The sequence below is a fragment of the Somniosus microcephalus genome, chromosome 4 (assembly GCF_052327205.1).
Source record: "Somniosus microcephalus isolate GS21.2 chromosome 4, FLI_Smic_1.0, whole genome shotgun sequence".
Classification (NCBI taxonomy): domain Eukaryota; kingdom Metazoa; phylum Chordata; class Chondrichthyes; order Squaliformes; family Somniosidae; genus Somniosus; species Somniosus microcephalus.
Window position 1 is genome coordinate 181,238,154 of NC_140990.1, and position 13,801 is coordinate 181,251,954.

Below are 13,801 nucleotides of genomic sequence, written 5' to 3' on the forward strand. Positions count from 1 at the left end.
AAGTACAAAATACCCAGCTGTTGTCTGCTGTCCTTCTGGGACCAGGGAGTAAAAATAAAATCAGTTCAAATGGGAATTTGTATTATAGGAAGCTATTTCTGGCATTAAACTTCCCCTCCCCAATTGGACATTGTTGGAGCATGCCTCGGTCCTACATACTTAGCATTCTCAATGCACAATTTAAGAAACCATAGAAACAGGAGGAGGCCATTCAGCCCCTTGAGCCTGTTCCACCATTCAATTAGATCATGGCTGATCTGTACCTTAGCTCCATCTACCCGCTTGGTTCCGTAACCCTAAAATCTGTTTTTTTGTAAGTGATGTTCGTTGGCCAGGATCCCGGGGAGAATTCCACTTCTCTTCTGGGATCTTTTATGTCCGCCTGAGTGAGCAGACGGGGCCTCGGTTTAACAGCTCATCCAAAAGACGACACTTTTGATAGTGCAGCACTCTCTCAGTACTGCACTGAAGTGCCAGCCTGGACTTTGTGCTCAAGTCTCTGGAGTGGGACTATGAATGCATGACATTCTGACTCAGAGGCGAGAGTGCTACCACTAAGCCACAGCTAATACCTCTAATTAGTAGTGTACCCAGGGATCGCAATGAGAACCTTCTTCACTTTATTTGGACTTACTAGTTTTATCATGTGCCTTCGCAGATCTTCCTTGTCATTGGAAGGTGGCAGAATGACACTTCACTAAACTTTGACTTATTTAACTGCTAAACAACTTTATTAAACAGTAAAAGAATAAGTGAACGGTAGAAATGACATTGTGTAGAATTAACAGTAGTTATGACTGCTCAGTTGAGGTATTTATTCTTTTCTCACCACCCATGAACGCAATCTGGCCTGACTATCACTCTCCAAAGGCTTCAGATAGACTCTCCACATTGATCCAGCCAAGTTACATAGAATGTACAGCACAGAAACAGGCCATTCGGCCCAACTGGTCCAATGCGGTGTTTATGCTCCTCACAACCCTCCTCCCACCTTACTTCATCTCACCCCATCAACATATTCTTCTATTCCTTTCTCCATCATGTGTTTATCTAGCTTTCCCTTAAATCCATCTATGCCAGTCGTCTCAACTAATCCTTGTGGTAGTGCGTTCCACATTCTCACCACTCTCATTTGATAAATACTTTCCAGCAAATGACCAGGACTAAACAAATTTAAGTACCTGTTAGTTTACAAAAAATGAACATTTGAACAAATCCCACAAGATGTTTGTATCTGAATTGAGAAGCTGAGACAAAATGACTAAAATCTATAGGCCTAGAAATTCAGTTGGGCGCGCCAGCCGTTAGCGCCTTAGGAGGAGTAGATCTCGAGCGCTAGGCGCTTAGCGCCCGGGCGCAGCGTGATCTGCGCCTCGCCCCAACTTCAGTACACATTTAGCGCCGGCGCAAAGTCTTAGCGCGCGCCCTGCTGCGCGCGCAGATCATGACGTCATTTCGTCGTGCAACGCCCTTTGTGCGCCCCGAACCGGAATTTCACTCGCGCCGGCCCATTGTGCGCCGGGCGGCCCTAACGACTGTGAAGTGGAACGGTACACAGCCGAGGCAGGCCGCGGGGAGCGCAAATTAAAGGGCACTTACCCTGCACTATAAAGGCCAGCCATTTTGCAGCATTCACTCTTGTGCAACGGTTTTTTGGAGAGAGACCAAGGAGGAGAGCTTACTGGTTTGGACCAACACTAGGACAGGTATTTTTGGCTCAGGCCAGAGCTTAGCAATTATCTTTGCCTTCATTGAGAGCTCAGTGTTTGCCAGCATATAATGGGGGCTGCATTGGGTGCCAACGCTGACTTTCAGCCTTATGCCAGAAGGGCTTACAGACGCCGTGAGAGAGTGGCAGCCCTGGCTAGACGCAGAGGGGGCAACAGGCGTCGCCAACTGAGGCCTTACTCACCCAGGGTATACCGCCAGCAGTCCTCCTATCTGACCATGTCTGCCGCGATGTGTGTTAGGAGGCTGCGATTCAGAAGGGAGGTGGTTGCAGACATCTGCCAGCTGCTTCACAGAGATCTGCAGCCACAGCTGATGCGCAGGACGTCTCTGTCGGTGGCAGTGAAGGTGACGGTGGCTCTCAACTTCTATGCCACCTGCCCCTTCCAATCTGCTGCTGGGGACATCGCTAACATCTCCCAGTTCGCCGTGCATTGCTGCATCCGCCAGGTGACCGAAGCCCTTTTCAGAAGGAGACATCAATTCATCTCCTTCCCCATGACCCTGGACAAGCAGCAGCAGCGTGCAGTGGGATTTGCAAGAATAGCGGGCTTCCCCATGGTGCAGGGCGCCATTGACTGCACGCATGTGGCTTTGCGGGCACCTCTGGAGCATGCCGAGGATTACCGCAACCGGAAGGGCTACCATTCCCTCAACGTACAGCTGGTGTGTGACCACAGGCAGCGCATCCTAGCTGTCAATGCCCGCTTTCCAGGCAGCAGCCACGATGCCTTTATCCTGCGACAGACAACTGTGGCTGACATGTTCCAGGCACAGCCTCACCCAAGAGGATGGCTTATCGGAGACAAAGGCTATCCTTTGTGTACCTGGCTCATGACCCCGCTCCGCGCGCCCACGACCCCTGCTGAAGAGGCATACAACAAGAGCCATCAAGCGACTAGGAACATCATAGAACAAACAATCGGCGTCCTCAAGCAACGGTTCCGCTGTCTCGATCGCTCCGGGGGAGCCCTCCAGTATTCGCAGGAGCGAGTCTCCCAATTCGTCGTCGTTTGCTGCATGCTGCACAACCTGGCTATCCGCAGGACTCAGGCACTGCCACCTCACGTTGGACCACCACCTCAGGAGGAGGAGCAGGAGGAGCATGAGGAGGAGGAGGACGAGGAGTACCAGCCCAGGAGGGAGGCACAAGGTCCAAGGGCCGCCCGTCGGCGGCTTATTGAACGTCACTTCTAGGCCCCCTGTCAGGGAATGGCTTGTGCCAATGAAAGAACATGATTGCAGCCGCTCCGCAAGCCCTCAGCCGGTTAAGGCAACAAACACTTCAAAGATCAAACATGGACAATGTTAATAAATAAAATGCTTTATTGTACAAACTCAGGGCCCTTCCCACATGTAAACCAAAAACAGACGAAACCCCCAAAAAACACTCAAACACATTACTCGCTCCCACAACCTGGAGAGGATTAACAAAACAGTGCAACTAAAATGGCCGTCATCCTCGGCCTTCGTAAAAAACAAACATCACATCCTCGGCCTTCAAAAAACAAACATCCAATTCTCGGCCTTCAAAAAACAAACATCCAATTCTCGGCCTTCAAAAAACAAACATCCAATTTTCGGCCTCAAAAAACAAACATCCAATTCTCGGCCTCAAAAAACAAACATCCAATTCTCGGCCTCAAAAAACAAACACAACTGGCCACACGTTCAACTTTTTGGCCCGCTAGGGCGATGCCTTGGCCATCTTTGTGTGGCCCCTGCCCGCCCTGCTGCTCCTCAAAGTAAGGCCATTGGCTGCTGCAAGGCTGGGGGCAGGCTCCAGAGGGGCACATGTCGTGACGGCAGATGCCCTTGGGGGTCGGCCTAGTCGAGGTCTGGCCGTCGAGCGGGCGGCTGTTGAATGCTGCAGCTGTGGCTGGCCAGCATCAGTCGCTGCAGCAGCTCCTGGCAGCTCCACTGGGGGAGTGGCAGTGGCGGCTGGAGGAATGGGGGCAAGCTGGCGGATGGCAGGCGCTCGCTGGTCGCCTGAGACACTGGCACTCGCCCGGGCCAGCACTGCAGCATGCGCACCAATCTGCCGAGGGACAGACCGCTGTGCTGCTGCAGCGCGCCGGTTGCCCTGGCGATGCCTGGCTGACACAGCGAGTGTGGCAGCAGTGAGTGCCCGTGTTGACCTGTTCAGTGACCTCATCAGAGCACCCAGTGACTGCACGGCACCACTGATCAGCTGCCCACTCGCTGCCTGAGCTGCCCCGAATGCCGCCCGACTCGCTGCCTGCTCTGCCCCGAATGCCGCCAAACTGATGGCCTGTGAGGCCCCGACGTCGGTCACAATCCGAGAGAGGGACTCGATGGCCTCAGGCAACCGTGCCACTACCCCCGTGAGCTCCGTGTGCCGGCGCTCTGAGTCCGCGGACAAGTCCTCGAGGCGTTCCATCTCCTCGGCGAAGACCATCTCCGGACTGGAGGCCGGACTCTCCCTCTGGGGAGAAGGCCGCCGAGCTGGCCGACCCTTCCTGCGTTGCTGGACGCCGCTGGGCCCAGCAATTGGACTCCCCTCCAACCCTTCCCCCCTCTGGGGAGAAGGCCGCCGAGCTGGCCGACCCTTCCTGCGTTGCTGGACGCCGCTGGGCCCAGCAACTGGACTCCCCTCTGACCCTTCCCCCCCTCTGGGGAGAAGGCCGCTTAGCTTCCACCCCCCTCCCGCGTTTCTGCAGGCCGCAGGTCCCATGAGCTCCCCTCCCCTCCGACACTTCCGCCACGCTCCCCTCCAGGGAAGACGTGTCCCCTACATTCGCATGGGTTGCCGCGGCTGAGGGTTCCCCTGATGGGCCACCTTCCTCTTGCTCCTCCTCCTGCTCCTCTTCTGAGGGGCTGTCACTGGCAAGTTCAGGGACCTCCTCCTCACCATCTGAAAGCAGGAAGGCACAAGAGTAGCTTTAGAGTGAGGAGAGGGCGTCAGCGAGGGATGCATGAGTGGTGGCAGTCAGCGCATTGGTCGGACAGTGGCAAAGGATGTAGATCTGATGCGCAAGTGGGACGAGAGAGGTCCAAAAGGTGATGTCCTTACCATTGGTGCCCAGAACAGGGTCGGCATCTCCACATGCAACGGGGCCAATCACCCGGCCACCCATGATGCGCTCCACGCGATGTTGCAGCTCGGTCAGCGGCTGGATCTGGGGTCGACCTCCCCCGGTCGCAGTCCGGCTCTTCTTATTATTGGCCAGCTTGGCCTGCAAGAGAAAGGACGGCCTCTAAGTACAGTGTGTAGCCCTGATCTTGTGTGCACTGCCTCCCATGGTGGAATAGCCTGGCCAGTGTGTCGCCCTGATCTTGTGTGCACTGCCTCCCATGGTGGAATAGCCTGGCCAGTGTGTCGCCCTGATCTTGTGTGCACTGTCTCCCATGGTGGAATAGCCTGGCCAGTGTGTCGCCCTGATCTTGTGTGCACTGCCTCCCATGGTGGAATAGCCTGGCCAGTGTGTCGCCCTGATCTTGTGTGCACTGCCTCCCATGGTGGAATAGCCTGGCCAGTGTGTCGCCCTGATCTTGTGTGCACTGCCTCCCATGGTGGAATAGCCTGGCCAGTGTGTCACCCTGATCTTGTGTGCACTGCCTCCCATGGTGGAATAGCTTGGCCAGTGTGTTAAGTGCAGAATGTGCAATTGATGTTCATGCCTGTCCCATAGCTGCTGGATGAGGGCTGGCCATTAGGGCTTTCAGGTCCCTTTGCCCATAATGTGAGGTGCACATGCAAGGATGAGGAGGACACTGGAAAGGGTACTCACCCTGACAATCCGAGTGAGGTCATTAAACTTTTTGCGGCATTGGACACCGGTCCTGGGGACCTCGCTGTTGGCTGACACCTTGCTGGCGACATGCTTCCAGGCTCTCCGGTAGACGCGGACCGGCGCCTTCCTGCCATTGTCCGGGTACAAAATATGGCGCCTCTTCTCCACACCACCAACCAGCATACTCAGATCGTGCTCTGAGAAGCGCTGCGCTCGTTCACGGGCCTTCTGCATGGCTTCAGGCGCTATTTGGGTCCAGCAGCAGTGTTCAGGCCTATCTGGTGGGCTCCACTATCCAGGGCGTGGCAGCAGACCAAGTCGACCCTTCCCCCTTAAGAGCTGGCCGGCGCCAGGGTGTCTGCTGTCAATCACAAGATGGCCGCACCTGCGCTGCGCCCGGCCTCGGCGCTCTCGCTCAGCACCTCCGGCTTAGTGCCTAAAGAGAGGCGTGCAGCGCCAGTTTTAGCGCTCGAGCAAACTCTTAGGGCGAAGCTAATGAATATCGGAGAAGTGGCCTCGATTTTGCGCCGGGCGCAAACTTTAGCAGCCGCCCGACTTTACCGCCCCAAAAGTGGCTACAATGAATTTCTAGACCATAATATTTGTATCAAAATAAGCGTGGCCACATTTTTCAGTGAGTAAAGTTAGTTTTTAACCCCTAAGGTGTTAAATTATTGATTAGAAATTTGTCTGCTTTCTGCGAAGGGAGCTGTGTGGCAAAGTGCACGAGTTCCTATCCATTCATCTCTGGGCTCTGGGTTTTAACCAAGTCCAGATTGAAGGTAGAAAATTCTCCTTTCTCTGACATTTCAAAAATCTACTGACTGGAGTCCGGTAAGGAACTGTCCATATTACGAGACACTATAAAACTGTCCTGGTATTTGGCACCCTCGCTGTGAGACATGCAAGAACACCGTGTGTGGAAAATGGAAAGGTCATGTGGTGCCACTGAAGTGTGAGTGCAGCTCTGTGATTAAAGCTCAGTGTCAGGGGAGGTTATGACAGAAGAAGTAATAAGAGAAAATGGAGGAAAAGCAATGGCAAGAAGTTGAGCTACATGGAATTGTCATATGGGTGCAAAAGGGTCGGGGGGCTGCTGTGTGACTGAAGTTCACTGTTGGGGCAATGTTGGCGGAGGGAGGTTATGACAGAACAAGCAATGAGAGAAAAAGGGGGCAGAAGAACTGAGTACAACAGACTCTGGATACCTTCAGATAATACATCGGCCGTTTCTGGTAGGTTATCCCCAGCAGATGCTGTGTCACCAACTCCTTGTAGTTTTCCTTCATTTGTTCCATCCAGTAATAGATCTGAGTGTTTGGGAGAGAAACAGTGAAGGAAGTTTTTGAGACACTAAATGGAAAAAGAGACAATTCTTTCTGTTATGTCCGTGTATCTTAATGTTGTGTCCTTCAATAATCAGACAACAGACTGCAGGGAACGATTCAACAGGCGTTTACTGAATGAGGGTTACTCTAGAACTAACTTTACAGATCACTACTCAGGGTTTATATACAGGTGTGGTCACTGCCGGTACTACACTATACAGGAGCTGTAAAAAGTAGTTCTCTCCCTTAAGGTATATATACATTACATACATTACAATTCCTCCCCTTTTAGATTAACAGTACCATAATACTCATTTAACAATTAACATTTTTAATATACAATGTTATATGAAAATAGTCCATTCATATATTCAGTTTCTGGGGAGGCTTCCTGATTCTTTCTGGATAACGCCTTTCCCGAGTGTCTCGCTCTTGGTGCGGAGGCAATTCTAGCACCCTGTCGTCAGTTGATTCATCAGCTTCCAATGCTATTGTTTCTGAGGTAGATGCGACCTGTACGTCGGGTTCCTCACCAGGTACGTATGCCCGAGACATGGGGTTGACTCGTTCCTGTGACTCTAGGATCTGGTCAGCATGGCGTCTCACAATGTTCTCCCCAACATCCACTGTGTACATTAGTGGCCCCTGCCGTGTGCATATCATTCCTGGTTGCTATTTCTCTGTTCGGTAGTCGCGGGCCAAGACTGGTTGCCCCACATTGAAGCTCCTTGTCGGCTTCTCATTGATGTGCTGGAATTGTTTACTCTCAACATCTCTTCATGCATTTGGTCTGAGCAAATCCAGATGAGATCTCAACCTTCAGTTAAAGAACATCATGGCCGGTGTTAAGTCTGTGAATTATTTAGTTAATTAAGACACAGACTAATGAGTAACAATAAAAACAGGTCTTTACTGGTTGGAGGTAGGGACTATACTGAATACAAGATTACTGCACAGTGCTTATATACCGGTGTGTTCACCCCCGGTATTACGTCTACAGCAGCCTGAGAAAGTAGTACATCTCTTAAGGTGGAACAGGCTTAAGCTCTCTTAAGGTGGAACAGGTTACATACACAACACTCCTCCCTTCTTAGCTTTATAGTCATCCCCCCCATTTAACATAACGTAATAACATATATACATATATAACTTCATGTTTAACGTAACATATCACAGATTCAGTCTCTGCGGAAAACAGTTCACAGATTCAATCTCTGTGGTGTAGTCGGTTCACGTTACTCATTCAATAGTCCTTTCATGGATTTAACAGCTTGAACTTCCGAACTGATTTGGCTCCGTTCGGAGGGACCACGTGTGTGATCTGGTAGAGGTGATAATGGTTCAGATGGGTCATCTTCTGTTTTTCTTTTCCTTTTCTGCTTCTTGGAGACTCTCTGGGCTCCATTGTCAGCTGCCACAGCTGCCAGCTGCATGCGCAGTTCCTCCTTCTCTTCCTCATGTTTCCGTCGTCGAGCCAGCTTCTCCCGATGTTCCGTAGACTTTTGGTGCTCCTCCATGATTTCTGCACTTTGGGAGTCGAAGTTACAAGCTGGGCAGGACAGGACATCGTAATATTCGGTGTCGTCCACCAGGTCATGGTAATATTCGGTGTCGTCCTGAGCTAGACCAGTGAGAGGGTCGTCTATTTCCTCCATACCCAGCTGGACGTTAGCCAGCTCTTGTTCCAAATCCAGACATCTTTCCTGAAGAGACTTCTTCATGTGTACCTCTGCATCCAGCTTTTTCTGGGCTTTCAGCAAGTCGTTTACTAGTGACCTCATTTGTGATTTTAATACTTCAACTTCCTTTGGAGATTGATTGATCGGACTATGCAATCCCTCTACCGGAGCAGCTGTTTCAGCGGTCTGTTGTTCTACATTGACGTGAGTCAGCGTACTTTTGGCATCCAATGGCTGCTCTGTTGCAGTCGTTTCAGTCTGTGTCGTCACATCAGCCACCTCAATGACTTTTGAGAGCTCCGAACCCTTTTCCTTTGAAGATCGCAGCTCGTGTTCAAGTTTTTCCCATTTCAGAGTCTTGTCCCTCAGCATATGAAGGAGTTGGCTGACCGTTAACTCTTCTGACACCAGATTATGGCACGCACCTTCAGAACCTGAATCAGCTTTGATTCGTTCGGCCTCCTCGCGCAGATGGTTGGTGTGCTCCTGCTCCATTTTCTCCATCAGTTGCTTCTGTTGACTTTCCAGATTCTCCCACTCTGTAACAAAGAACTTTTTTATTTCATTCATCTCTTGCTCAAAACGGCGAATCATTTGTTCTAATTGCTGTTGTAGTTTGAAATGGAGTTGAGTTCGAGCCCAGTTTCCCTCAAAAATGTGCATATCAGTAGGCTTGACAGACTCAGAATTCTCTGTTAAACTATGTTGTTGTTGCTCAGTGGAATTCTGTGCTGAAACTTTGTCTTTTGCACATGGGTTGGTCTTACCATCATCAGTTCTAGAGTCTGGGCTGATTATCTGCACCGAGTTCTCACTCTTTATGGCTTTTAGCGAATGCCAGTCCATATTTATGTTTCTAAACCACTCCCAGCCTAGTAGTGGTGGACCTCCCTCCGGTAGCACATATAAGTCCATTATTTGACTTCCTTCGCCCTTGTTGACCACTGCAACCTTTATTGTCCCGATGGGGTACACTCTCTGCCCCGTGTAGGTTGTCAATATAATCTCCGTATCCTGTAGGGGAATATGTTGGAATAACCTTCTGTAATCTTTCTTATTCATGACCGACAATGCCGATCCAGTGTCCAATTCTATTTGTACTTGGACTCCTTCTATCTGAAGAGTAACCCAAATTGTCTGGAGGTCTGCACCCTTACCAACGTTGAGTACCCTTAAGCTAGCCAGTTCAATACTGCTTAAGCCAGCCAGTTCATTACTGCTAGCGTCTGAATCGGACTCCTGTTCGGCCACCTTGTGTACTTTTGCGTATTTTCCTTGCGGTGACTTCTTGTTGCTGGTCTTCTTCCCTGACCTGCATACTCTAGCTATGTGTCCAAGCCTACCACAAGTTCTACATTCTTGGTTTTTAAACCAACACTGGTTCTGATCATGCGTTGTCTTTCCACAACGATAACATTTGCCAGAACTCACACCCAATTTGTGTGCACTGAGCTCCGGTGACCGTAGCTGCATTACTGCCGTGCCTCTCGCTGCAGCTTCGTGTGCTGCTGCCATAGTGACCGCCTTCTCAAGCGTCAGCTCATTCTCCTTGAGCAGTCGCTTTTGTGTATCCTGTTTAAATAAACCACACACAAATTTGTCTCGTAGTGCATCTGTCAGTCCCGTTCCAAACTGGCAATATTTCGCTAATTTACGCAATTCCAGCAAATATTCAGCATTGCTTTCATGCTGTAGCTGCCTTCTGTCATAAAATTTAAATCGTTCCGCTAGCATCAGCGGCGTGGGGTTTAGATGATCTTTCAGGACAGTAACAATCTCATCGAACGTCTTATCCGCCGGTTCATCTGGTGATAACAGGTGTTTCAATTGCCCGTATGTCTTCGCACCCATTAAATTTAATAATGTTAGAGCTTTATCTTGGTCACGAATTTTATTGGCCTTACAATAATTTTTTACTCTTTCAACATATATGGCCCAATCTTCGAGGTCACTATCAAAGGTGCTAATATTCCCGTGTTTAGGCATTGTAGATTTGCAATTTCTCAGATTTTCTTTTCTTTACTTGTTATCAAAGATGGCGGCTTCCCGCTCTTGCCGTCGTCCTCCGCCCACAAAATGGCGGTTTTCCCACGCTTGGCGGTCTTCACCCGTCCCCCGATGCCGTCTCCCTTCAGCCCCCGAGTGCGGCCCTTATCTTCGCCGCGATCGCCCGAGTGCGGCCCTTATCAGCGGATGCGAACGATGGCCCGGCTGCGCCTCGCACTTGAAAGCGGCCCGGCCCTTATCAGTGCTTGCGATCGATGGCCCGGCTGCGCCTCGCACTCCAAAGCCCTTATCTCCCGATCGCGATCGATGGCCCGCGCTGTGCACCGCGGCTCTCGCGCCTTCAATTTCTGCAGCCGCTGCCCTTTCAGCCCGAGTGCGGCCCTTATCGGTGGTTGCGATCGATGGCCCGGCTGCGCCCCTCACTTCAAAGCGGCCCGGCCCTTATCTGCCGATCGCTATCGCCCTGTACCTCTGTCTTCCCCAGCCCTGTCTTCTACTCCGGTTCACAAGCTGATGGAGGCTTCAGGGTCCTAATGCCTGTCGCTTCCAGTGGGGTGGTGTGGTTTGAAACCTCTCTTCAACCACCGTGGAATAACTGCCGCAGGGTAAGAACCTGACTCGTCGCCAGTGTTAAGTCTGTGAATTATTTAGTTAATTAAGACACAGACTAATGAGTAACAATAAAAACAGGTCTTTACTGGTTGGAGGTAGGGACTATACTGAATACAAGATTACTGCACAGTGCTTATATACCGGTGTGTTCACCCCCGGTATTACGTCTACAGCAGCCTGAGAAAGTAGTACATCTCTTAAGGTGGAACAGGTTACATACACAACAGCCGGGGCCTGGTTGGTGACTGCATGTGTCGCATTTCTGTAGGCTAACAGGAAATTGTCCACCTTATGCTGCAGTGGAATGTCGTCATCGCACATGGCCTTTACTGCTTTTTTAAAGGTTTGTACGAACCTCTCAGCCAATCCATTTGTGGCTGGATGCTACGGGGCGGATGTGTAATGCCTTACCCCATTCCTTTTCATAAATCTTCGAAACTCTTCGGATGCAAACTGTGGTCCGTTATCAGAGCAAATCTGCTCTGGCAAGCCGTTCCTGGCAAAAATGGTCTGTAGGACTGCAATAGTTTTCTCCGTGGTGGTGGAGGACATTTTGATCACCTCAGGCCATTTCGAGTGCGCATCCACGGCTATTAAAAACATTGAGTCCATGAATGGACCAGCAAAATCAATATGCACCCGTTGCCATGGAGATGAGGGCCACTCCCATGGGTGTAGAGGGGCATCTGGTGGTGCATTTTGGACCTTCTGGCATCCTAAGCAGCTCTTTGTCAGGTCCTCGATTTGCTGATCGATTCCCGGCCACCACACATAAGCCCTAGCAAGGCTTTTCATTTTCACCCCTCCCAGATGACCTTCGTGAAGCTCATTGAGCACTCTCTCCCTTAACTTGGGTGGAATTACCACTCGGGACCCACACATCAAGGTCCCCTGGCATACTGACAGCTGTTCTCTTCTGGATGAGAATGCTGGCAACAGTGAGTCGCCATGTGCTGGCCATCCCTTCACCGTCAAATCATATACCCGAGACAGTGTCGGGTCATTTCGGGTCTCCTTCTCTATACCAGCGTTAGTTACTGGCAAGCATTCAATTATAGTCGAATGAAATATTTCGACAGGATCCACTGCTGGTGCTTCCTCCGCAGTAGGCAGTGGCAGGCGTGATAGCCCATCAGCGTTTCCATGCTGTTTTGTGCCCTTATACTCGATTTCATATTGGTGCGCCCCTAGAAAAAGGGACCATCTTTGTAGCCATTGCGCAGTCATCACCGGAACGCCCTTCTTTGGATTAAAGATGGAGACAAGTGTTTGGTGGTCAGTCAGCAAGGTGAACTTCTGCCCGTGCAGATAGCGATTGAACTTTTTCTTTCCCCACACTAGGCTGAGGGCCTCCCTGTCAATCTGGGCGTAGTTACACTCGGCTGAGGTTAGTGACCGAGACGCAAAGGCTACTGGCCTCTCCGAGCCGTCCGGGAATTTGTGCGACAGCACCGCTCCAATGCCATAGGGTGATGCATCACACGCCAACCGAATTGGTAGTGCTGGGTTGAAATGAGCCAACACCTCTTTTGATGTGATCAATGCTTTGCTCTTCTGGAAAGCTCGTTTACATTTGTCACTCCACTTCCATGGTACCCCCGTTTGCAGTAGGGTGTTCAGTGGGTGTAGTACGGTAGACAAATTCAGCAAGAACTTATGCTAGTAGTTCACCAGCCCGAGGAACAACCTCAGTTGTGACACACTTTCCGGTGCTGGAGCCTTGACTACTGCCTCAATCTTTTCAGGGGACTTATGTAACCCCTCTTTATCAATAACGTGGCCACAATACAAGATCTGCTTCTGGAAAAACTCGCATTTGTGGCGATTAGCTCGGAGCCCATATTCATTCAATCTAGTGAGCACCTGCTCCAGGTTGGCGAGGTGATCACTGTCATTTTCGCCCGTGACCAGGATGTCGTCCAAATAACACTGGGTCCCTGGAATCCCTTGCAGGACTTGTTCCATTGCCCTTTGCCAAATAGCCAGAGCTGATGCGACCCCGAACACCAGCCGGTTGTATTGGTAGAGACCTTTATGAGTGTTGATCGTGAGGTACTGTTTCGAGGCTTCTTCTACCTCCATTTGCAGGTACGCCTGGGCCAGATCAATCTTAGTGAAGCGTTTCCCTCCAGATAGCGAGGTGAAAATATCTTCAATCCGCGGAAGCGGATATTGTACAGTGTGAAGGACTGGGTTCACTGTCACCTTAAAATCCCCACAGATGCGAACCTTCTTTGGTTCCCCAGGCATATTACTCAACGACCTCTTCATTACAGGAACGATGGGTGTAGCCCACTCGCTCCAGTCCACTTTGGACAGTACTCCTGAACGTTCCAAATCTTCCAGCTCTGCTTCGACGGCTGGGCGGATCGCATAAGGTACCAGTCTCGCCTTAAAAAACTTTGGGCTTGCATTTTCCTCTATTTTGATCATCGCTGTTATGCCTTTTAGTGTTCCGAGTCCCTGCTGGAACACTTCTTGTGCGTCAGTTAGCATTTTTGACAGTCGTCCAGGTGTGACGTCGTCATCCTTTTTGGCATCTACAGTCAGTGCTTGTATGGAATGCCAATCTAGCTGTATCTTCCGGATCCATTCACGTCCTAGTACTGGTGGTCCTCCATCTGGCAATACATATACGTCCATTTTTAGTGTTTCCTTGCCGTTATATATAACGTTCACCCTTATTTTTCCT

General features: G+C 50.6%; 1 pseudogene across 1 annotated transcript in view; it reads right to left on the reverse strand.

Moving 5' to 3' along the window:
* LOC147120047 (carboxypeptidase O-like) overlaps positions 1–13,801 on the reverse strand; it is a 143,117-nt pseudogene that overhangs the window by 84,100 nt on the left and 45,216 nt on the right. The window contains exon 5 of the transcript XR_015077883.1: positions 6,692–6,793. The product of XR_015077883.1 is annotated as a carboxypeptidase O-like (transcript). The remainder of the gene's footprint in view (positions 1–6,691; positions 6,794–13,801) is intronic.